This window comes from Rhinopithecus bieti, unplaced genomic scaffold (assembly GCF_001698545.2).
Source record: "Rhinopithecus bieti isolate Rb0 unplaced genomic scaffold, ASM169854v2 scaffold_662, whole genome shotgun sequence".
NCBI classification, from domain to species: Eukaryota; Metazoa; Chordata; class Mammalia; order Primates; family Cercopithecidae; genus Rhinopithecus; species Rhinopithecus bieti.
In genome coordinates this window covers 1,140,383-1,165,933 of record NW_016803231.1, presented here as the reverse complement: position 1 = coordinate 1,165,933, position 25,551 = coordinate 1,140,383, and the positions used below count along the sequence as shown (strand labels likewise).

The 25,551-nt window shown below is 52.5% G+C and overlaps 1 protein-coding gene across 2 annotated transcripts in view; it reads left to right on the top strand.

Moving 5' to 3' along the window:
- LINGO1 (leucine rich repeat and Ig domain containing 1) overlaps positions 1-25,551 on the top strand; it is a 184,592-nt gene that overhangs the window by 106,996 nt on the left and 52,045 nt on the right. The window contains exon 4 of one of the 2 annotated variants that reach the window (XR_001885217.1): positions 10,818-10,905. The exons of the other annotated variant lie outside the window; for it this stretch is intronic. The gene's annotated coding sequence lies outside the window, so the exon portion shown is untranslated. Of the gene's footprint in view, positions 1-10,817; positions 10,906-25,551 lie in introns of those variants that run through there. 2 annotated transcript variants of the gene reach the window in all.

The window sequence follows — 25,551 nt, the reverse complement described above, 5'->3', positions numbered from 1 at the left end:
TCTGCAAGGATAAACTGAAGCCTGATGGTGGTGGCCCCAGGACAGTGCACTGTGTCTTCCAAAGGTCAGGACTAGCATTGTTCTGCTTCCCTCTTTTTCGAAAAAGGGATTTCAGGCCCTGTGACAGGAGGAGGTATTTTAGGTTGTGCATCTCAATGCCATGTGCCAGCCAACACCTTCACTTTCTTGTTCAGCCAGACCTGGGTTTACCTCCATTGGCACTGGATCACCTGGGCAAATCGAATGGGGCAGTGGGTGGACAATTGGGAAATCTGACATAACCACAAAGCACTTTTTCACTTTGGCTTGGGAGTGCATCCACGCTAGAAGGCTGACTGTCCTCACTGTGTTTTTGAAGGCTAGGTAGGGAGGCAAGGAAGAGCTTCCCTGCTTGAGCCACTTCTGCTAGGGCAGAGGGAATCTGGGAATCCCAGCATAGCTGCCTGAAGTGGAGCATAGGACCAGCCTAGCCAGGATAGAAGGCACACATAGTAGGGGCTCAGGAGACAGGCCCTGGCCCCTGGGGGGCAGGTTATGTTATTTTCAAAGCCCTGGGTAAGGTGGTAGAGAGTCCTGGGCTTTTCACAGTGGGGGACAGAAAATGTCCCTCATTAAGGCCTGACCCCAGCCCCACACTAAACCCTGGTCCTGGACAGATTGAACCTTGATCCTGGTTCTACAGTGAGCCCTGATCTCAGTTGCACGCTGAGCCTTAATCCCAGCCTCACACTGAGCCCTGATCCTGAATCAACTGAACCTTCATTCGGGTCCTACACTAAGCCCTGACCCCAGCCACACACAGAGCCTTGATTCAAGCCTCACACTGAGCCCTGATCCTGAACAGACTGAACCTTGATCCTGGTCCTACGCTGAGCCCTAGACCCCAGGCACACACTGAGCTCAGCATTGTTGTGAATATGCCAGTAGAGAAGCAGGTGCCAGGGTAGTAGGGGTAAATGGCCCTGTTTGTCCATTCCCATTGCCAAGTCTGCTCTCTCTGGACAAGATTCCTGTGCCAGGCCCTGCACTAGGCTCTGGAATTGCCTAGATGAATCAGCCATGATCCCTGCCCACAGGGCTAGTGGGGGCACAAGCAAACAGGTGATGAGAGCACCAAGTGATCACAGCTGAGGTGGGGGAGGCCCGGGGGACTGGCAGGGACACGGCTCTGCATTCAGAGTGTTCCCCTGGCAACCGGTGGGAGATGGAGGTACTGGAGGCAGGGCCCAGTGAGGGGGCTGCGATGGGGTCCCCGAAGAGGCAAGGATGGTGCCCATGGGCAGTTTAGGGAGTCTAGCGTAAGTGTTCTCCCAGCATAACGGACTGTGACCCCCCAGACCACCTCAGCTCATGGTGAACCAAGGGACTTACCTGTGAGAGGGTTCATGGTGGGGGCACTGGGCTGATGATGACACCTTGCAAGGGAGGCAGGTGTATACATTCCATGGAAGAAGAAACAGAAGCACAGGCACTGCCTGATGCCCCTTGGCTTGAAATAGCAAGGCTGGGCATGTTCCCGAGTCTTGCCTGCCCCCAGGCCTACACGCTGGTATTGCTGGGGGTGAACTTGCAGTAGGAGCTGGGGGCTTCTTTATGACTCCTCCACTCTCGCCTCGGTGAACATAGCCTGGGCATCAGTGGGAGCAGGGGAGCCAGCCAGGGGAGTCTGGGCCAGTCAGCCTGGCATCCAGGGCTGGGGCAGGGCTTCCAGCACAGTTGAGGTTCTTGGAGCAGGGGGAGTGGGGAGGGCCTCAGTTGGGTGGGGGACGGGACATCAGGCTGAGGCCTCCGACCACAGACTCAGGGCTTGGGACTAGCCCAGGAAGGAGGATCTTCTGCCTCCTTCACCCTCCCCTCCCCACTCCGGGTCCCACCCCTGTGGATTTCCAGGCACTCACACCCATTCCCCTCCTGCCATGCTCCAGCTGCTTCCGATAGCCGGGCTGGAGAAGCCATCCAGACAGCCGCCTACCGCCCACCAGGGGAAGCCCAGGCCCCGTGAGGGTAGGGACCTGCTCAGGATCATGAGGCTCTGCCTCCTGCATTGAACAGTCTGAAATCCCATGATCTTGAATTTACACTTTTATTTATTTATTTTTTAAAAATGGGGCTCACTGTGTTGTCACCCAGGCTGGAGAGCAGTGTTGCAATCATGGCTCACGGAAGCCTCAACCTCCTGGGCTCACGTTATTCTCCCACTTCAGCCTCCCGAGTAACTGGGACTACAGGTGTACCACCATTCCTGCCTTTTTTTTTTTTTTTTTAAGATAGGGTCTTATTATGTTGCCCAGGCTGGTCTTGAACTCCTGGCCTCAAGTGATCCTCCCGCCTCAGCCTCCCAAACTGTCGGGATTACAGGTGTGAGCCACTGCACCCTGCCTAAAGTTATACTTTAAACAAGGATTCTATGTGTTTGAATACCTGGAGGCCTTCAGGGGTGTGCATGCACACAAGTTCACTGGTACACAGGCAGACACCCCCAGGGAGCACCATGCCCGAGATATGTCCACTGCCTCCCTGGGTTCCAGGTGCCATAAACCACTGTCCCAGTTAGTCCCCTCAGCAGTCTGTGAGGCTGGGTTATTCGTCCACAGGTGAGGGAGCCAGGGTCCTGGAAGTAGGCCACAGCCACACTGCTAACTGCAAAGGCGGAGCTGGCCTGACAAGCTCAGATCCTCAGATCTCGGGCAAGCTGCCTCCTCCACAGATCACGCCTTCCTTGCTGGGCTGGAGGCACAGCTCCTCCTCCGTCTTACTCCAAAGGCCTCTAGCATGCCCACCCACCCCATCCCCTGCAGCCTCCCAGCCACAGCCAATGACTCTTACCCCCACTCCCCACAGCCATCCCCTCCAGGCCCTTGCTCAAGCTGCCTCTGGCCCCTGGAGCTTCCCTCCCCACACTCTATCTGCTCACGCCCCCCATCCTTCTAGGCTGGACCCAGGTGCCACTGCCTTCATGGAGACCCTGTGCACACCCACCCAGAGTGTACACACTCGCTCAGATCCCAGAGCCCTCCCTGGGCACTGCCTTGAGCTTGTTGCCCAGCCCCTTCTAGGCTCCTGGCCTCCCTGCGTCTGACTTGGCAGCTGCGTGGAGGGCAGGGGAGTCTCTGCCCTAGCTTCCTGGGCCAGTTGACCCCGGGGCCTGGCACACAGTAGGTGCATGGGAGGTCACTGGGGTTCTTGCTTGGAGAGGGACTGCACCTCTACAAACCCATCCCTTTCCTTAGCAGTCCTGGGTCAGCTGGCTGTTTTGGGGCTGGTCCCCACCCCCAGCCCAGCTCCCCTGCAGGAGACCAGCCCTCAGGGTCCTAATTTAGTCCTGGCTGGCTGGGGATGGGGGCTGGCTTCTGACCCCAACAGACCCTGGTGCACCTTACACCGAGCCCAGGTTTTGCAGTGGTGGGGGAGTGGTTGCGGGGGAAGGCAAATCTCAGCTTTGGGCTCACAGGCCAGTCTTGGGGCCTGGCAGGTACAGGGACCAGGGTTTTCCAGCCCTATGTGCTAAGCACTAGTAGAAGGCTGCATGGGACCCTCTGCCTAGGTCCACTTACCCCTTCTAATTACTGGCTGTGTGAGCTTGAGCAAGTCATGTAACCTCTCTGTACCTCAGTTTCCTCATCTGTTAAATGATATGATAATAAACCTATCTCAGAGGGTTGCTGGGAGGATTCAATGAGTCAATACAATGCAAGGCACGTTGCACAGCCCCCAATGAATGGTGTGCACTTCCTAAATGTTGACCGTCACCACTGTTACATGTTATAGGAGCAGTGGGCCCACGAAGGCAGAGTGTGGGGGAGTGTTTGGGGAGAGTTTCCAGAAGAGGTGACACCTGAGCAGTTACTTAAAAGGTGAGGCACAGAAGGCAGGAAAGGACATTCCAGAAAGAGGGACCCATACAGGACAAAGGCCTGGAGGCAGCTTGGGGGACATGTAAGGGAGTTGGGAGCATCTGGATTTAAGGTAAGACTGGAAAAGGGGAGACCAGAGCTGGGGGTGCCCAGAGGCTGTGTCCTTAGGGTCCTAGGGTGTCACGCTAGGGAGTCTGAACTTTGTCCTGCAGCCTGTGAGGGGTTATGGGAGGAGGAATTTTTTCTTTTTTACCATAAAAGCAATATTTGCTCAAGCACAATTATAAAATGGAAACAATATAGAAGTGTGTCCTGTAAAATAGGGAAGTCCCCCTTCGCCTTTAAAGCCCACTCTGCCAATGTCCCACTACTGTTGGCCTGGTATGTTTCCTTTCAGAACATTTTCTGTGCTGTTGCGAACATATTTATTGTGTATTACTAAGAAAGGAAACGGAATCATATTATGCACATTACTCCACCAGTTCCATTTTTCACTTCCCAGTATATTGCGGGCATCAGTCAATGTCACGGCACCCAGATCTGCCGTGTTCTTTTTAATCGTTGCCTAATATTCCATTGTTCGTACAAAGCATAATTTATGTAACTAGTCCTGGGTTGATGGATATTTAGGTTGTCTTCCATTTTTCACTCTTGCAAATAATGCTTCGGGGAACATCCTTGTATATATCTTGCTGACACCCGTAGCCTTTCCGCAGGATAGATTTCTAGATGCAGAGTGGCCGGGTTGAAGGGTCTGCCTGCTCCATTTTTAGAGCAACCTTGCTCTTCCCAAGGTTGGGCCAGCTGACGCTGCCCCCTTGGTATCTGAGAGTGACCATTTCCCCACACTGTCCTCCGCATTGAACATTCTCAGTCTTTCAGATATCTGCCGATCTAGAAAAATATCTCACTGTGGTCTCCGCACTCACTCCGCTCCTCCCCAGTGAGGGTGAGTGTCTTTTTGTGCAGTTTCTGCCCATGGGTGTTTCTTCCTCTGTGAATGGACTGTTCACATCCTTTGCCCATTTTCTTTTCTTTTGCCTTTTCTTATTGATATAAAAGAGCTTTCAGTGCATTAGGAATTTAAAAAACTTTTGTCTGTTTTGTGTGTTGGAAATATTTTCCCTAGTCTGCTGTTTGTCTTTTTTAACTTTGTCTGTGGTATCTTTGGCCATAGAGAAGCTTTAGATCTTTATTTAGTCAAATCTGTCAGGCTGCTCCTCAGGGCTTCGGAGTTTCGCGTCTGGCCTGGCGAGGCTTCCTGGGCTGGTTTTAAGTGGAACAGGGATGAGGTCATATTTGTGACTGTGAAAGGCCATCCTGATTGCCACTGTGTGGATGGGGGTGGCTGGGGTACTGCAGGTAGGAGGATAGGAGGCAGCTGAGACCCTTGTGTCCAGAAGGGGGTGGGGAGAATTGGGGAGAAGATGAGTTTGAGAAATATTCAGGAATTGGCTGACTGTGGTGATAGGATGCGAGGTGAGAGAGGGAAAGAGAGGATTCTGGAGTGATGCTTGGGTGTTTGGCTTGGGGGGCTACAGGACTGGTGCCGTCACCACCACCCTGAGTTGGGGATAGGACTAGGGAGGGAAATGCATGCAGGTGCACATGAGTGGTCACCTTGGCAGGGCCACATGTACATAGGAGCACATACATGCACACATATGTACATGCTTGGAAATTCTGGAGATTGGTGCCTCTGTATCGTGGCCCTGTGGGCGTCTGGTTTTTGTGAAGTACCTATTCTCTACCAAGTACTGTATGAGACACTACACACACACACACACACACACACACACACACACACACACACACTTTAATCTCTACTGCCATATGAGTATGGCATTAGAGATAGGGAACCAGTCCCAGAAAGGGTAAGTAATATGCTGAAGGTCACAGAGTTAGTAAGTGGCAGAAAGAAGAATTTTTCTCCATCTTGGATCTAACCACCTACAGACAGAATTTCTGCCAATGGCATTGAGGAAGAGCTTCCATTCATTTCCAACCTCACCACTGCGGTTTTATCAGGGACTCTTAGGGATGAGTGCTGGAGCTGGACTGCCTGGGTTTGAAACGATCCCATTCCTTTCAAGATATTTCACCTTTCCATGCTTCGGCTTCCCCATCCTAGAAACCAGGATGGTCAAGGTACCCACCTTGAGGGCGTGTGTGTGGGAAGCAGATGAGTTAGCAGAAGGAAAGCGCTTAGCCCAGGGGGCTCACTGGGTGCGATTTATGGGGACCATGATGATTATGACAATCACAGTGGCAATGGTGTTCACCCCTCACCTGGGTGTCTGCTACTTTCCTTCCTCCACTCCCTTCCCCTCCATCCTCCCTCCGCCTGTCCCCTCTTTCCTGTGCCAGCTCTTCCTGCATTCCCATAGGCGCTGCCTTCACCATTTGCCTCTGAACCTTTGTCCTCTGTTTTCAGCCCCCTACACCCTTGGCAGACAGTGAACTGAAGCCCAATCAATCAGCAAAAACCATTCAAGGGAAAACGATTCATGTTGCATTCAGGGACTCCTCCCTCAAAGCAATTCTAGTCAGGCATTTTCCAAGAGCCTGTGCATTCATCCCAACATTGCCTGGGCCTCTGTGAATCAGACCGTAAAGTCGAAACCTACAACCCCTTCCTCCCTGAGTGAGATCCTCAGTGGACTTTGGAGCTGAGGGTCTGAGCTGACCCCAGCCCAGCCAACTCCACTCTAGCCAGGAGCCATCCTTGCATCCCTGACCAGTTCCTTATCTCAAGCCTATCTGAGCAAATGCTGTAGCCATGATGTGTCCAAGCAGGGTGAAAACCTCAGCCTGCACCCAATTAAACATGTCTCCTTTACAAAAACAAACAAACAAAAAACAAAACAAAACAAAACAAAACAAAAAAACACAAACAAAAAACACCACACACACACACACACAGAAATGACCAAATGTACGATTTTGAATTTCTCATCATCAAAATTAACTCCCAAGTAGATAGATACTCAAGGCAAAGAATGGAGCAGAGACTGCTGGTTTCCTGGTGTGACTTTGTTTTCGGTTGCACTGAATCAGTCACACCTGTTGATCTTGTAGGTGGATTCCACTGCCACCAAGGCTTACTTATTGGGGAAAGAGAGAAGTCGCAGGGGCATTTATCAACAGGAAGGGCTTTCCCTTGAGTTGCCTGCTAGTGCCCCTGTTATCTTAAGGGGTAGCCTCTTCTCTTTGTTCCTCGTGTTGTCCCACAGGAGCACCCAACATTTAAGGTGATAATTGCCAAAGTAAAACACCAGTAAGTTCAAAATATAAACCTGCAATTAAGCTTGCAGCTCCGAGGCCCTGTGGCCTTGTGGAGTTTTCCTTATCCCCCTGAGTTGTGGACAGATGACTTGGGGGCCCCAGAACCTTTCTGGGAGCTGGTCCTGGACCCAAGTCAAGGATAGAGCTCTGAAGATGCCCCAGCCTTTGCCCTAAAGTCAAGTTCAGGCCCTCGAATGTAGGCATAGGCCCCAACTCTCATGGAGATGCCACCACCTGCCTCAGCTCACACCTCCCTTCTCCATGTGGGAAAGGTCCTTCTGGTGGAGCCCATTGCAGGGCCTGGAAGATCTCCCTTTTTCTTGTGGATAGGGAATTCTTGAACTTGGGAACTGAGATTATTCTACCCCCACTGAAATTTTAGTTACTTAGAGTCTCCCAAATGGGGCTTAGTTCTCTCATTCATAAAGTCATCCAAACATGTTCTAACAACAAATTCAGCAAGGTGACCTGCCCCCAAAGGGGCACTGGAGATGTTGTAGGATAGGCAAGGTTGTGCCGCACTAACCGGTACCGTCTGAACTCTCAGCAATTTAACGCAACAAAGGCTCTCTTCCTTCCTCCGTTTACCACATGAACTCACAATTCATGCCCGGTGTGGGATGTGGGCAGGGTGGTGGAGCTCTGGTCCACACAACAATTCAGGGACCTAGGCTGCCAGGAGCTCCATCATCTTGTAGCCCCTTCCAGAACATGTGACTTCCAGTCGCCATGGCAGAGAAGAGACAATGATGAGGTCTCGCACAGGCTCTGAAATGCTTTGGCTCAGCAATGACACGCATTGCTTTTGTTCACAGCCCGTTGGGCAGAACTTCTCATATGGCACAACTAACTCTAAAGGGGCTGAGGAAATGCCAAGGAATTGTGCTGACATTCAGTGAGCAATAAAATTCTCTGGTACAAAGGCTGTTATGGGACTATTTTCAGAGCCAGGTTTCAGAAGAGCCAAGGCCGTGACTCCTCTTTATTCTCTCCACCTGGGCATATCGAGTGGTTGCTATGGGCTATGTAATATCCTGATCACATCTACACTGTCCGGAAGGTGAGGAAGAGGATGGATTCTAGTGGGAAGCTAATCAGGGAGCTTCCAGATACAGAGTGTACAAGGACAATGGATCCCTCCATGGGTGTTGCATGTAGGGTTTGGCCAAGGACCTAGTCAGGTGTTCTGACTCCAGGACACCTGGGATCAAGGACTGGCTCTCCCCTTATTAACTGTGTGACCTTGAGTCAGTTGCCTCTCTCGACCTTGGTTTTCTCTTCTGTAAAATGGGAATATTGATAGCATCTCTGTCTTTTGGGGCGGTTGTGAGGACTAAGTGAGTTACTATGAGTTAAGCGTTCAGAATGGTGCTAGGCAAATGCTAAGGGCTCTATAAATGTTAGCTGTCACCACCTCCACAACTCTCATCACCACCATCGTCGTCATTATCACTATCCAGTACCAGATGCTATTCTAGGTATTGGGGGATGAACACCAAGGTCTCTGCTTTCACATGTAATGGAAGAGATGGAAAGTAAATAGGTAAGTAATTTAAATAATTAAGATGTTTCTCTCCAATAGTGATGGCGCTAAAAAAATAAATCAGGCACATGAAAAGATAGATGCTCATCATTATCAGTCATTAAGGAAATGCAGATTTCCTTAATGCAGATTTCCACAATGCAGGCCGGGCATGGTGGCTCACACCTGTAATCCCATCTCTTTGGGAGGCCAAGGCGGGTGGATCACCTGAGGGTGAGGAGTTCAAGACCAGCTTAGTCAACATGGTGAAACCCTGCCTCTACTAAAAATACAAAAATTAGCTGGGTGTGGTGGTGCGCGCCTATAATCCCAGCTACTCAGGAAGCTGAGGCAGGAGAATCACTTCCCCACCAGGGAAGTGGAAGTTGCAGTGAGCCGAGATCGCGCCACTGCACTCCAGCCTAGGCGACAGAGCGAGACTCCATCTCAAAGAAAAACGAAACAAACAAACAAAAAAAACCCCCAAAAAACCCCACAATGCAATACCACTACATATCATTACACTGACTTTGAAAATGGCTAATACCAAGTGTTGGCAAGGGTACAAAGCCACTGGAACTCTCCTAGGTTGCTAGTGGGAATGCAAAATGGTATAGCCAACTTGGAAAACAGTTTGGCAGTTTCTTATAAAGTTAAAAATAGGCTTACCACACAACTCAGCAATCCTACTTTAGGTGCTTACCCAAGAGGAATAAAAACTTACATTCACACAAAACCTGTATGTGAATACTTACAGTGGCTTTATTCATAGTCTCCAAAAACTGGAAACAACACAAATGCCCTTCAGCTGCTGAATGGATAAACAATGGAGTACTACACAGCAACAAAAAAGAAAGACATTTGGTTTCAAGAGGCAACACAGATATTAATCTGAAATGCATTATGCTGGATGAACGAAACCAGACTCAGAGGGCTACGTTTAGATGACTCCATTTGTATGACACTCTGGAAAACACAAAACAACAGGAACAGAAAACAGATCAGTGGATGTCAGGGGTGGGGCCTGGGAGGAGTTGACTACAAAGAGACAGCATGCAGGGATTTGGGGGTGACAGGATTGTTCTGTACCTTGATGACTGTAGTGGTTACACAGCCTCACGCAGTTGTCAAAACTCATAGACTGTGCACTAGAGAGGGTCAGTTTTACTGTAGGGTAATTATACTTCAATAAACCTGATGGAAAAAGTTTGCTGTGGGACTGTTGAAACAAGGAAAACCAAATGACAAGTCAGTCTGTCAGGGCAGTGAGACACAGTGAGGACGGCTTCCTCCAGGGTGACCTATGGAGGACATTGGTGACCGTGAAAAGGAGGTGGTCACAGAGAGCTTTCTGAGTGCGAGGGGAGGGGAGGGTGGCCCACAGGTCAGGGCTGGGTTGGCCAGTGGCCCTGGGGCAGGTTAGGGGGGGGCTTCACCCTCCTCTGGGCATAGTGGGTGCCACTGAGGGCATAGGCAGAGGGTGATTGAAGCACAGGTGTGGGCAGGATGGTCCAGGAGGTGGGAGGAAGGGAGATAGCACCTATGGCCATGTCTAGGATAAGTGATGGGGGTGCAGTGAAGAATGAGGAAGGGTGGATCAGGGAGTCACAGAGAGAGTGTTCCTAAGGGAGGTCAGCTGCCAGAGACCACAGGCTGAGGCGGGAGAGCTGGGGGGGCTGATGGGGTCCTTGGGGACCTTGCTGAGGATACTGAGGGGTGCTGGGGCTGAGGACATGTAAGTGAAGCTTCCAGGAGGCAGGGGACAGATTTGTTGGTAGCAGTGGGAGTCTCAGAGAGAATGGGGTGGGGTTGTCTGTCTGTGTATCTATGCACGTGAACAAAACTTGCAGGGTTGGGACTGACCTTTGGAGGACATGGAGAGAGTGAGAAGGTTAGGGGCTTAGATGGGGCCTTGAATGCCAGGCCAGGGAGTTCATGCTCCTGAGGGTGTGATCGGTTAAGGGCTGGCCACTCCAGGGTGCTGGGGAGTGGGCAGGGATGGCACTGAGGAGCATGTGCTGTGCTGGGAGGCAGCACCTGAGCCCCACTGGGCTGGGCAATGGGGATCCACTGTGGGGAGCTGTGCTGAGATGGGCCTCACCCGGTGTAGCAGGAAGCCCCATCTTTGCCCCACTAACCTTGCTCTTCCCCCACAGTGCATGCTGGGACCACGACGGACAGGCTGCTGCACCCCAGGCCCCCAGAGGCCAGTCTGTTTGCCTCCCGACGCCATCTGACCCAGGTAGGGGAGAGCGAGGCAGGCTCACCCTGCCTCATGATTCTGTGCTGAGTGGGAGGCTCTAGGGGTAAGGACCAGGTCCCCTGACTCAGGCTGGCCTTTAGCAAATGAGCCCCTGCCAGGGGCCTTGGTGGGGGACACAGTGTGGGATTTGAAGGCCCCAGCAGCAGAGGGGCCTCCTATGGAGAAGTTCCTGACATCTGAGAAGGAAGGCCACCCCTCAGCCATTCTTCATCACCAGGCTGTGTCCCCAAGATGCTGAGAGGCACTGGGACACACCATCCCTGCAACCCCAGCATTGTGTCCCATGCTCACTGCGTTTGATCAGGCTGTTTTGCGCCACACACCCACCAAGTGCCTTCACTCAGAAGGTTTTGCTGTTCAGCTCCCTTTGCTGTCGCCTGGCCTTTCACTGCCGCTGCAGTGCCTGATGGCGCTAACTCTGGAAGTTCCCAACTCTCTGTGGGACATCCCTCAGCACCCGGAACTAGCCTGTCTCAACTTTCAGTGCCCCTCTGTGGTGGGCCTGAGAGAGGTCATTTCTCCACCACTCCTGGACATCCCAGGTGAAGGCTTCCTGCCTGGTGCCATATCCCCCCAAGGAATGGGATGGGGTAGCAGGTAGGGTTGCCAGAAAAAAATACTGATGTCCAGTTAAATTTGGACTTCAGATAGACAACAAATAATTTTTCAGTGTAAATATATCTCAAATATTACATGGCACATACAATTTTATTTGCCAAATCTGGCAACCCAAGTTGGGGGGCTGAACCCCCAGTCTCCCTCCTCCTCTGGCCAGACCTCCTTGCTGGGCTCACCCTGGCCTCCTCAGATCAGCTGCCTCCAGTGGCTGTTGCGGGTGTCCTGGAGCCAGGGGCAACCAGCCTGCCCAGGCCACAATCAAGGGGCATTTCCTGATCCCCCAGCTGCCGCAGGCCGTCCCTAGGACAGAGACCTGGCGGCTCTCACTGGGGGCTGGGGCAGCCGTCCTGGTCTTTGGGCATGCTGTAGGGTTCCTCGTCTCCCCCCATCTGGCTCTCTGACAGCAGAGTCCAGGCTGAGGAGGTCATGGGACAGGGCGGCTTCGGCCTGTGTGCCTGCGAACAGAGCTGAGAGACAGGCATGGAGCTGTGAAAGGAACCAGGAATAGAAAATTGCTTCATGAGCTTGGAACCCAGAGCATTTTGGGGAGCCAGAGTGGGGGTGGGGGTAACAGGGATGAGGCAGTGACAAGTTGTGGAGGGCTTGGAATGGCTTACTTCTGCACCCTTTAATATTGGGGAGTCACAGAAGGTATTTACTCCCTGAGCAGAATCATTTTTCTGATTATTAAGGTAATATGTTCTCTATATGTTATCTATCTATCTATTCATCCGTCTATCTATCCGTCTATCTCTTGGTATTTAAAGCATGCAGTTCAAGCCCCTTCTGTAGTCTTTTCCTGCCAAGAGCTAACACTGATAACTCGTTTGATATGTCCCCTTCCAGACTTTTTTCTATGTACTTATCAACATATTTTAAAAGGAAAAACATGGACTCATATTAGTTATACGGTTCCAGCACTTGATTTTTTACTTAACAATGTCATGTGGATCATCCTAGGTCCTTCCATAGAATTCTTTCCCATCCTTTTACATCCCTTGTATGATGGTCTGCAAATTATTCATCAGTTATTAATCCTGTTGGCAGCCGTTTAGGTTGTTTCTGGCATTTGGTTATTTATAAACCTCACTCAGGGAACCTCTGGGTTTGCACATCTGTGTGTGCTTGTGCTGTAGTTCTTTTGGGAATGTTTCTGAAAGTGGACTTCCTGAGTCAGAGGGCACCCACATTTCCACATTTGATTTGTTCTGGAAAGCCAGATCAACCTGCAGAAGGTTGAGCCAATTTATGTCCTACAAACTGTGTGCAAAATGCCCCATTCCCTCACCCTTGCCAATCACAGGAATTATTAATCACTTAATCCCTGCCAATTTGACAGATAAAAATGATTTTACTTTATGTTTCTTAGACTGCTAATGCGGTTGAGCATATTTGCATATGCTTGTTGGCCATTTCTGTTTCTTCACTTGTAAATTGCTTGTTCATGTCAAGTACTCTGCTCCTGTATCCATTCATTCAGTAAGTGTTTACTGAGCACCTACTATGTGTCAGACACTGTTTTGGTTACGGACCAAACAGTGAACAAAACTGATGAAATATACCTGCTCCAAGGAATGTAAGCTGTGATGGAGGAGAGACAGACAAGGAAAAAATACAGCGTGTGTATGGGAGTGTTAAGTGCTAAGGAGAAAAATAATCAAGCAGAGGAGGGGGATGGGAAGTGTTGGGCAACTTGGACATGGTCATCAGGGAAGGTGTCTTCGAGAGGTGGCATTTAAGTAAAGACCTGCAAGAAGCAAGAGACTGAGTTGGGTGGATGTTTCGGGGGAATCGCCTTCCAGAGGGAACAGCAGGTCTGAGGACCCTGAGTTGGGAGCAGACCTGGCTTGTGGGGACATGGCAAGAAGGCTGGTATGGCCGGAACGGGGTGAGTGAGGGAGAGAGTGGGCCATGCAGCTAAACAGGGACCACGCGCTCATCACTCAGGACCTGCGGGCCGCCTGGAGGACTTGACTGTTACCCAGAATGAAGTGGGGAAAGCCATGGAAGTTTCTGCATAGTGACATGGCATGATTGGAATTACATTTTAACCAGATCCCTCTGGCAGCTGTGAAGCAGGGAGATCTGACAGGAGGCTGTTTGTTGCAGTGATCCAGGGAGGAGGTGATGGAAGCCTGAACCAGGGAGTCTTGGTGGAGGTGGGCAGACGGGGATGGATTCCACATGCATGCTCAAGGTAGAGCCAATAGGATTTGCTGACAGATTGGATGAGGTGGTGTGTGAGAGAGAGAGAAGGGAGCCAACCATGACTCCAGGGGTTTTGGCCCAAGCATCTAGGAGTGTGGGGTTACCATTGATGGAGATGGGGAGATCAGGGAGGAGTGGGTTGGTGTAGGGGAGAGGAGTGGCTCAGTGGTGGACAAGAGTGCTGAACAACTGTGAGTCATTTGTAAAAAATGGTTACATAATGTGTGGGACCCAGAGCACAGTGAAAATGGGTGACTTTATGTTAAAAAAATTAAGAATTTCAAAGTGGGAGGTGACAATAGAGCATTAAACCAAGCCTGGGGCCCTTCTGAGTGCAGAGCCCAGGTCACACACCTGTGAGCCAGCCCTGGCAGTGGACTCACAAATTGTGAGATGCCTGTAGACAGCCTGGCAGAACCATGGGGTTGACAGGTGGATGTGTGTGGCTGGAGTCCAGGGGACAGGTCTGGGCTAGAGATAAAAATTTGGGGCCATCAGCATAAAGACAGTATTTAAAGCCATGATGTTGGATGAGAGCATCGAAGGAGAGTAGGTAGAAAAGACCAATGTCCCAGCCCCAAGACCTCCATCAGTTAGAGGGTGGGGAGCTGAGGGGGAACCGAAAAGGTGACTGAGAAAGAGCAGCCAGTGAGATGGAAAAGAACCAGGCATGTATATCCTGGACGCCAAGGGCAAGACACATTTCAAGCACCTGTCAAATGGGGCCGAGGATGCAGACTGAGAACTGGTCACTGCCTTGGCAACGGGGAGGTCACAGGTGACCGTGGTTTCAGCAATTGGGGGCGGTGAAATGCATCTTATTGATTTGCAAGAGCAAGTGGATTTAGAAGAGGTTAAGGAAATTAACTCCTTATTTGGCATATGTGCAAATCATTATTCACAAGTTTTGTTTTGTTTTTTTTCATTTAAGTTTATGGGATTTATTTAACCCCTTAAAAGTTTTAGATTGTCCTGTGTTCAAGTCTATCACTCCTTTCCTTTAGAGTTCCTAGCCTTACCCACTGCAGAATTTTAAAAATATTGGCCTATACTGTTTTCTGGTTGTTTATGATATTCACAAATATTTAAATCTCTAGCTCATCTGAAATGTATTTCTGTGTGTGGTTTGAGGTAGGGATCTAAGTGGTTTTTTCCCAAATGACTCGCAGTTGTTTCAGCACTGTTTATTGGGTCAGCATCTTTTCCCTGCCGCTCTGAAGCTCCATTCCTGTCATCTGCTGAAATGTCCCAAAAGTCTCATGTCTGTCCAGGCCTCACTGTTTGATTCCATTGATCTTTGCCTGGGGAGAGATTTAGGAAGTTGAGAAAATAGACTTGGTGATTGATCGGAGTTGGTGTGAGGAGGCGGGAGGAGTGGAAGCTGACACAGTTACCTTCAGTGTGGGAAGAGGCAAAGGGAAGTCAGGGACAACAGGAGCTCTCAGGACTCCTATGTGCTGGGCACATGGGGCCTGACTTGTCAACCTGCACTGCAATTCTTCAAGGTTGGCACTCTATCTCACCATTTGCAGATGAGAAAACTGAGGTTCCGAGAGGTTTCATCTCGTGTCCAGGGTCATCGCCTCACAGGTGTGGGGCTGACACTGAAAGGCAGAGCTCTGGGTTCCCATGCCTGCCTTCTGTCCTCAGTGAAGCGAGAGGTGAGGAGGGCGTTCTGGAGGCTGGAAGGTCTCCAGGCGCAGAGTGCCCCCCAACACCCCACTCTGCATCCCTGCCTGCCATTTGGCTGGCTCTTGAAGGTTTTCCTATTCCAAAAGCAACCTGTTAAGACCAAAATACTCCTGGCAGAGAATCACATGTTAAGTTTACAGCTAACATCTTAATTATCAGTTAACTCCTCTGCAGGGATTAGCTGATAGCCAGCTGAGGACACTGAGTGGGGGCTGGTGTGATGTGTATCTGGGTTGGGAAAGGCCAGGAGGGGAGGGGTGAAAGGGGAGGGGTGGGTACCCAGCAATTCACAGCTTCACCTGCGCCTGAGAGGGAGGCGGCACTGAGTCCATGTGTAGGGGAGGTGGGGAGAGCTGGGGAACGAGTACTGCGGGGTGGGAAGTAGGGAGAGGAGTGGCAACTTCTCTGAGGAAACTTGGGGCTGGGGTTCAGAGAGGGAGCTGGCATCTATTAGACACCTGCTGTGTTCCTATACCCATACGCTTGGCCTCAGGAGGAGGAGGAGGAGGAGGCAGAGGCTCGTCATGTGTTTGGTCTTAGGAAGGTCAGGAAATCAGCCGCCCATGAGCCACCTCAGGCCCAGCTGCCAGCAGTCACTCAGAGCCAGGACCTGTCTCTGACACCCACAGACCAGATCTGTCACCCAGCCCTGTGGTGTAGGAGGAGAGAGTGAGCCGAGTGAGCCATCTGGGGCCTCCTCCAGTTCGCTGGGGGCCAGTCCACCGTGCCAGGGTCAAGGCTGAGTCTGTAACCACAGTCAGGAGGGTCTGACCCTGGAAGTCTCACCCAGGAGGGTGGCTGAGCTCCTTAGGCTGAACTGGGACACCGCAGGAGGCCCAGGTAGGTACGAGACGGGGACCGCCTTCCTGCCCACTGCTGCTCCCCACCTCACTGCTGCATGGAGGCCGGGGGAATAGGAAGGAGAAGGGACCACTGGTCTAAAGCTGGGGCCTCTCTCCCAAAGGGGCTTCCTCCCCGCCTCGCTTCACTCTGCCCCAGGGCACTGATCTGTGACTTCAGGTGTCATCGAGTGTCTGAAGGTAACCTGCTGCCCAACTCCATCATCACTGTGTTGGGCTCTGGCTTAGCCTTCCTGGGACCCTGGGGCTAACAGCAGCCCCTGCTTCCTCTCCATCTCTTTTCCCACGTCTTTTCTTCTTCTCCTTCCTCCCTTCTCACCCCATCTCCTCCCTATCCCTCTCCTTCTCTCTCCCTCTACCTTCTCCCTCTTCTTCCCTCTTCCTTGTCTTCCCCTGCCAGCCAACCCTGGCCTTGCACCTAGTTGCTGGCAGTCAGACCCTGAGATATCAGACTCGCGTCTAGCTCAAAGCTAGCCTAGGTCCTGAGTAGCCCTGCAGTCAGGCACATGTCCGGCTGTTCCCTTGTATTCACCTGCACACCCTCCCAGAGGTGCTGCAAGGGCTCAGCTGGGGAGAGGCCCTGCAGGAGGGGCAGGTGGTGATGAAGTAAGGCTTCTGGGAGGGGAAGAACTGTGTCTGATGCCTGGGAAGCCTGAGAGAGTCTTCCAGGAAGGGGGCCCTGTATGAGCAAAGGCTGGAGGGATGATAGACAGGGCCTGGGCTGGAGGCTCTAGGGGTGGTGCTTGTCCGTCAAAGGAGATTGAGGCCAGATCCAGCAGGTGGACTTGATTCTGAGGCCCCAGGGATCTGGGGGCCTTGAGGCAGGAAACAGCCACAGAGCTGCCTGCATTCTTGTGCCCATCTTCCCTGCCCAGCAGCAGCTGGCCCCCGGCCGCCCTGGCTCCTGCTGCACCGAGTCTGGAGGCCTGGCTTCTCTGCCCAGTTCTGCCTCCAGCTTGTCAAGTGACCTTAGGGCAAATGAACTTGAGCCTGGGCCTCAGTGGCCTCACCTGAGACTGGGACCGTAGCTCTGGACCAGAGGTTTTACAGAGTATGAAGTGTGCCCTGGGTTAACATGTTGCTGTGGTCACCATGGTGACTCAAGTGCCTGCCCTGAGATGCCAGCTCTAGGGACCACGGCTGTGCCTCTGGTAGGGCTCCACCCTCCCAGAGCTTCTACTCTTGTGACGGAGACAAATGTGTAAAATAGAGGTTGAAAATTAGAGACTGCAGACAGACATGTGGCTTGTGGATGTGTTGTTCCATTTTAAACAATTGGGTTTTAAAAAATTGAAATATAATCCACATGCCATAAAAGTCACTATTTTAAAGCATACAGTTCAGTGATTTTTAGCATATTCCCAATTGTGCAACCCTTACCACTATCTAATTCCAGAGTATTTTCATCACCCCAAAAGGGTACATAAACCCTGTACCCTTTAGCAGTTACCCACCATTCTCCCCTCCTCCCTGGCCCTGGCAACCACGAATCCACTTTTGTCTCTTTGGATTTGCATATTCTAGACATTTCATAGAAATGGAATCATACAACATGTGGGCTTTTCTGCCTGGCTTCCATTGCTTAGCACACAGTTTTTAAAGCTCATCCATGCTCTAGTGTGTGTGTATCAGTACTTCATTCTTTTTTTTTTTTTTTTTTTTTTTGGCTGAATCATATTCCATTGTATGGCTATAACACATTTTGTTTATATATGCATTCATGGACATTTGGGTCGTTTTGACTTTTTGGCTATTATGAATAATGCTGCTATGAACATTTGTGCACAAGTGTTTTCAATTTTCCTGGGTCGACTTCTAGGTGTGAAGTTGCTGAACCATAAGGCGATGTGGTTTGAAAGGCATTAGACAGGGGGGTGCTCTCCAGTTTGCGAGCTCTGGCCACTCCTGTTGCATTATCTTTGCCCCTTCACTCACTTTCATTCCCTCCCTGGCCTCTGTAGGCATCTATGTTTTCAGCCCTTGATTACTGAACACTGATGGAGAGGAACATAGTGGGCTGTGGGAGCCAGAGAAGGCTCCTGACCCTGGGAGCAGTCCAGAGGGCTTCCTGGAGGAGATACAATCTGAGCTAAGCTTAGCATGTGTGGACATTTTCTAGGACAAAAGGAGTGAGGAAGAGTGTTCCAGGGTCTCCAGGGCCCAGCCAGGATGTCCTCTCTCCCTTCCTCTGGCGTGTACCTCTCTCGGTCTTCCCTGCCATTCACTCAGAGGACTACAAATACCTCGATGGGCTGGAGAGGTGAAGGGGGAAGATGAGGGAGTGAGATGAGCTGTGGCTCTGTGCTCCTGCTAAAGAGCTGGGGGAGAGGCTGTGGGGGGCAAAGGGAGGGGGAACTCAGCTAGGGGCTGGCAGAGTCTGAGGATCTGGAGCAGAGGCAACCCTAAGCCAGGACACTCCGTGTCCTAAAGTGGCATCCAGTTGTCCTCGCTCTGGCCCGTGGTGGGAGTGGGTGAGAGACAGGATGGCCCTTGCCAGGCCTGCAGCAGAGGCAGAGGCAGAGGCGCAGTGGTGGCCCAGGCCAGAAGCTGTGCACACATCCTCCCAGGTTTCTGCTCTGCTACCTAACGGGTAATTATACCCTGACATGCACAGCGGCGAAGAAGGGATTTTCTGTGAAGCGAAATCTCCTGTGAAATATTCAGGCAACGCTGGGCTTTGCTTCCTAGCATCTAGTTGCTGCTGCTTGGCTTGTCCATGGCTTGAGAGGCCACATGTGTCTGAAGGCCACATGGGATTTTTTATTTCCTTCTCAACAGGGAGAGGTTCCCAAGGGCTAGGAAGAACCCAGTTTGGGGCCTAAGATGCTGTGTGTGTGTGTGTGTGTCTTCGCCCGTGAGCTCCCCAGGGCAGCTCCCCTGTGTGTGTGTATATGTGTGTTGAATACCGTACAATGTATGTGTTTCCACGTGTGTCTCTGGGGCTGTGCTTCTGTGTGTTTGTGCTTGCCTATTTCTAGTCTGTGCACACTCTCATGAACTTGCCACGTGGATGTATTCCTGCGCATGCGTCGTGACCCTGGCATGTGAAGTACATTTCTCTGACAGTCCAGGTTGTCTCTAAAGGGGCTTCTCAACTGGGCCCCTGTTTCTCTGAATAGGTGTGTGCATGCCTGGGAGATTCTCTCAGCAGATGAAGGGCTGCCCAGCGTGACAGTTCAGCCTGTGACTGGCATTACATGCAGGGTTTGGGGTGTGGATTGGAAGCCTTGCAAGTCCACACAGGCTCGGGGGCTCAGAGACACCAGACAGCAGCTGTGCATTTGAGTCAAGCTTTCCCCTCTTCTCTGTGGCTTTAGTGTTTGTGTTTAGTGTTTGTTTGATTTCTACCAAAGTGCTTGATAGGGGATGGTTGGGAGGATATTTGCTTCAGAGAGTTCACTGAGCTGGGACATGTCCATCCCTTTGCTGGTGCCTCCCAGTTGCTCAGCTACCCCACGTGTCTCCTCAGCCCACGAAGCCCCTGCATTTGCACCATGGATCGTCCTTCTAAAACCCTGACTTTGCACCTCATTCACTTCCTCACAATGCACAAGGCAGGCAGGACTGGAATTATCATACCCATTTGTCGGATGAGCTAACTGAGGCACAAAGAGGCATGCATGCAGTCACTTGGTGAACCAGGGCTGGGAGCAGAATCACTAGTTCCTCCTCCCCGTGCAGGTTCCTTTGCCCTCAGCCCCAACCCTGGGCCCACAGTGGGGAGGACTCTGCCCAGAGGAAATGGGTCCTGGTTTCATGAATGAATCCAGTTGGAGGACGCCCCTTTCTCCATGTGCAGCTCTCCTCCCTTCTGTCATCACTCAGCTTCGTCCTGGAGAGACGACCCTAGGGCGCTTTTCATCTCCAAATAAACAGGCAGGGATGCAGGAGGCAATAATATTGACGTCCATCATTGATATTTCCTTATGGTGGCTGTAATTAGCAGTTCTTCCATGGCTGAGGCTCGACCTGGCAGACAAGTGGAGGAGCTCCGGCTTGTTAATGTCAGCCCATTAATGTCACACTGACAAGGCTGATGGTGGGATGGGAGGGGGTGGCCTTAGGTAGAGAGCAGGAGACGCAGCGGGGCTGAGCAGGAGAAGAAAGTCCACCCACTTCCCTCCTGCACCAGGGACTTGCTGTCCCCGAGTCCAGCCCCCTGGGAGCACCCCTCATCTCATATATTCAGCAGCTGCCTCCTTCACTCCATGGCCCTTCACCCCTCCCTATTCTGCTAGGATGGCTTGGCCTGAAGAGCAGGCTCCACATCCCTGGGAAGGTCCACAAACCTCATCCCGAGGTGCCCGCAGCCTAGAAGGGCTCCACTGAGGGCCGTCCAGATAGCCGGAGGTGGGAGAGCAGCTCCTCAGCCCTCTGCTCTGCTCCTACAGTGGGAGAATGTGCTCCCCTCCCTTGTGCCTGGCCACACTCTGATCTGCACAGCTCTGCTGGTGCTGACCTCCACAGCAAGGCAAGCACAGCCCTTTCCTGAGGGGCACTGCACATGCCCCCTCATCCATGCACTGTTAGAAGCAGAAAGGCTAGGATTAGCACTCCCAGACCCCAGACCCTCCTTGCCCGTCCGCTTCAGGCTTCCCCTCCTCTTTCTTCTCCAGAGAACTATGGGGTCAGTATCCTCTCCTCCAACCACGTTGCTCGTCTCAGTGTCCCTCTGGCCAGACTTCTTTAGATCTTTTGGTTCCTTGAGCACAAGAAGCCAAGCCACCTATCATTCAGAGAGGCTGAGTTCCTCAGCCGTTGCCACCTGCCTGTCTCCTGTGCTGCCAGCCTGCCCATTTGTTGCATGCCTAGTTGGGGCTACTCTGAGTTGTCCAACAACTCATAATGGCAGGGTGTGTTTTTTGAGTGCTTATGATGTGCCAGGCACTGTTAAAAGCATCTTAAAAGCATTTGATCTTCATAACAATGCTGTGGGGTAAATACACTTACCATTCCATTTTACAGGTAAGGAAAACTGAGATGCTAGGAAATTAAGTTAGTTGCTCGGGATCACAAGGTTGTTAAGTGGTGGGCAGCATGAATCAGGCTGTGTGGTTTCCAAGCTCTCCTACTGAGCCATCACCCTCCTCTGCCTCCAGCTTCAGCCCCTAAGTCATTTCCTTCACCAGCATCTCTTCCCCTGTGTGCTCCCCAGGGCAGGCAGAGGCTATTCCCCAGCCCCTCACCCAGTGCTGGCTCACAGTAATCAGCAGATGAGGGCAGTAGTGACGACAGCACACTCAGCCCCATATGACGCAGGCCCCATGGTTCCCTCCCATGTTCTCTGGTGTGTGCCTGCTGCCCCCAAGGAGCGCTGCACACTTTTTGACAACAGGGCCTCACCAGAGTTGTTTGCTGAATGAGAGGCAGCCTCAGACTGCAAGACTCCCTGAGAGGCAGCTCTGCCCACCAAGGAACACCCACTCAAAGGGGACCTCGGAAACTCATGTCTCAGTTCATAGACAGGACTTGGCAGAGATGTCCACATGTTCATGTCATTCATTCATTCATTCATTCACTAATTCATTCAGCCAACACTTGCTGGACGCTGTGTGCTCCAGGCCAGGCCCTCTGAAGCGTCGAGCACACTGAGATAAACAGGTCCTCACTGTGCCCTGGGGAGTCCATGGCCTTGGTGGTGGGGAAGCATAGCCAGGGCTCACCAGTGCTGGGGAAAACTTGCTCAGTGAGCCAGAGCCAGTGCACCATTTGGGGTGGCTGGGATGGGGAGAGAGGCTGCACGGAAGAGCAAACACTTGAATGGATTCATTGAGGAAAAGGAGGTGTTTTAGGCTGACAGAGAGGAATGAGCACCCAGGCAGAGGGAACCGCCTGTGCAAAGGCCCTGGGTCTGAAAGGGCCAAGGACACATGCAGGGCAGCCTGGAGGTGGGCCAGCTCAACATCTCACCTCACCTGCCTACTGGAGGGTGAGGTGTGGGCAGGTCAGCGTCTGCAGGCAGGTGGGATTCCCAGCATGGCGACCGAGCCAGCTAGCTGTGGAGGGGATGCATGAGGACAAAGGATGCTCCTTGGGTGCAGGAAAGGGCCGCTCTGGACTGGGGCTGGCCTGGAGGGCACTCGCGACTATGGTTGCACTCATCTATGCTGGGTCTCCTAGCTCTCAGAGCTCCCAGCCTCAAAGCAGCCCCTCCAATAGGCAGAAGAGAGACTGAGGCCCAGGCAGTAGCAGAACCCTACCCAGGGTCACACACAAACAGTGGGTGAGCAGAAGGTTCCCGCTGCCCTCTAGCAGGATGTTGGGGTCCTCAACAAGGAGCAGGGCTCTAGCTCTCAGAGTACAGGGCAAAGCATGATATCTGCCAAGCTTGGAGCAAGGCAGGAAAGGCCTGGCTGGAGAGGACATGGCACAGAGCCCACCAGAGGGCTGAGGATCGGGCAAGGGGCCTCGAGCGCTGGCAGAGGGGAGAGCTTGCCTCTGGAGTCACCTCTGGAAGCTTTTCGAGGATTTGGCTTGGACATCCCATGGACAGTCTCTGGGGAAGATGTCTCTCACACACTTCATGGGGCTCAGAATAGCCCACAAGGGAACCAAGTGTCCCTGCCCACATGTGCACAGGCAGATATACCCATGCACCCACCTGTATACCCAGGTGTGTGCCCACCTCTGTATGAGCTCAGGCACATGTGTACAAGCATGCCTCTGATTGCACATGCAGATCTCTGTATGTGTGTTACATGTGTACAGCTGTGTGTTTACAAGTCTGAAGGAGCATGTTCCTTCAAGTACAATTCTGTATCTGTATGTGTGTACAAGAGCCCCCACCATGGCCAGCAGCCCCAGAGGGACACACCCTTCCNTGCCCACCAAGGAACACCCACTCAAAGGGGACCTCGGAAACTCATGTCTCAGTTCATAGACAGGACTTGGCAGAGATGTCCACATGTTCATGTCATTCATTCATTCATTCATTCACTAATTCATTCAGCCAACACTTGCTGGACGCTGTGTGCTCCAGGCCAGGCCCTCTGAAGCGTCGAGCACACTGAGATAAACAGGTCCTCACTGTGCCCTGGGGGAGTCCATGGCCTTGGTGGTGGGGAAGCATAGCCAGGGCTCACCAGTGCTGGGGAAAACTTGCTCAGTGAGCCAGAGCCAGTGCACCATTTGGGGGTGGCTGGGATGGGGGAGAGAGGCTGCACGGAAGAGCAAACACTTGAATGGATTCATTGAGGAAAAGGAGGTGTTTTTAGGCTGACAGAGAGGAATGAGCACCCAGGCAGAGGGAACCGCCTGTGCAAAGGCCCTGGGTCTGAAAGGGCCAAGGACACATGCAGGGCAGCCTGGAGGTGGGCCAGCTCAACATCTCACCTCACCTGCCTACTGGAGGGTGAGGTGTGGGCAGGTCAGCGTCTGCAGGCAGGTGGGATTCCCAGCATGGCGACCGAGCCAGCTAGCTGTGGAGGGGATGCATGAGGACAAAGGATGCTCCTTGGGTGCAGGAAAGGGCCGCTCTGGACTGGGGCTGGCCTGGAGGGCACTCGCGACTATGGTTGCACTCATCTATGCTGGGTCTCCTAGCTCTCAGAGCTCCCAGCCTCAAAGCAGCCCCTCCAATAGGCAGAAGAGAGACTGAGGCCCAGGCAGTAGCAGAACCCTACCCAGGGTCACACACAAACAGTGGGTGAGCAGAAGGTTCCCGCTGCCCTCTAGCAGGATGTTGGGGTCCTCAACAAGGAGCAGGGCTCTAGCTCTCAGAGTACAGGGCAAAGCATGATATCTGCCAAGCTTGGAGCAAGGCAGGAAAGGCCTGGCTGGAGAGGACATGGCACAGAGCCCACCAGAGGGCTGAGGATCGGGCAAGGGGCCTCGAGCGCTGGCAGAGGGGAGAGCTTGCCTCTGGAGTCACCTCTGGAAGCTTTTCGAGGATTTGGCTTGGACATCCCATGGACAGTCTCTGGGGAAGATGTCTCTCACACACTTCATGGGGCTCAGAATAGCCCACAAGGGAACCAAGTGTCCCTGCCCACATGTGCACAGGCAGATATACCCATGCACCCACCTGTATACCCAGGTGTGTGCCCACCTCTGTATGAGCTCAGGCACATGTGTACAAGCATGCCTCTGATTGCACATGCAGATCTCTGTATGTGTGTTACATGTGTACAGCTGTGTGTTTACAAGTCTGAAGGAGCATGTTCCTTCAAGTACAATTCTGTATCTGTATGTGTGTACAAGAGCCCCCACCATGGCCAGCAGCCCCAGAGGGACACACCCTTCCCCTCCCACTGGAGGCAGATGCTCTGGAACTTGCTGCTCTCAGGCCTGGGTCCAGCCCTCCCTGGCCCATCTCAAGGCCCTCCCGCTGAGTCCTGAGATTGGGTGTCCTGGGGACAAAGCCAGCCAACTTGGATGGGGTAGGGGCTCCTGGTGGCCAGCACTGTGGATAGAAGTAGGCATCAAGGAAACAGCTCACGCTGGGAGGAGCCCTCTGGCTCTCTTTTGTGCAAGCCACCTCCCCACACATACCTGAGTGCCTGCCACAGGATGCTGACCTACCCTCCCCAGGCACTTATACCGCTCTCCTGACCAGGAGCTCACTACTTCCCAGGGAAGCGCCTGGGAAACCTGTGGGATATTGCCTAGAAAGGAGATGTCAGAAGTGCCAGAGGATGGGGTCAGGGCTGGGCCATGACCCCCCAACCATCCACAAGGCCTGGGGCCCTCCCTTAACAGACAGGCCTGGGGCACCAGCTCCTGGTGGCAAGGCCAGGCCCCAGTATCCAGAGACTTTCACCTTGTTGTCAAGAGCGTATTTCAGCTATTAGTGATAGTGGCCAGGGATTTGGGGAGGATTTCTGTCTCATTTCCCAGAGCTTTCAGCAAGCCTCCTCCCTTTCCACCCCTCTGCCTGCCAGGGCTGAGAACGCAAACGCGTGCACGGGCGCTTTCGCGCGCGCGCGCGCACACACACACACACACACACACACACACACACACACACACACTGCTCCTGTGTGGCAGAAGAGAGGGAGGGAGAGAGAAATCTGGGTCAGTCCCCCAGGGAAGGCTCTGTGGCAGCTCTCCACCTTCCCCAGCAAATGCTTGGTATTGCAAGCTCAGCCGAGGTCCAAAGGCAAGGCTTGCCCGGGTCCTACCCTAGCCTGCCAGAGGGGCTCTGCCTTGGGAGCCCAGGCTTGCCCTGCTTAGCCCCTCTCTGGGCTTCCCTGACCAGGTGACCTCACTCTTGGGCCTGAGCATTTACTCTGCCAGGCCCCAGGACTCATG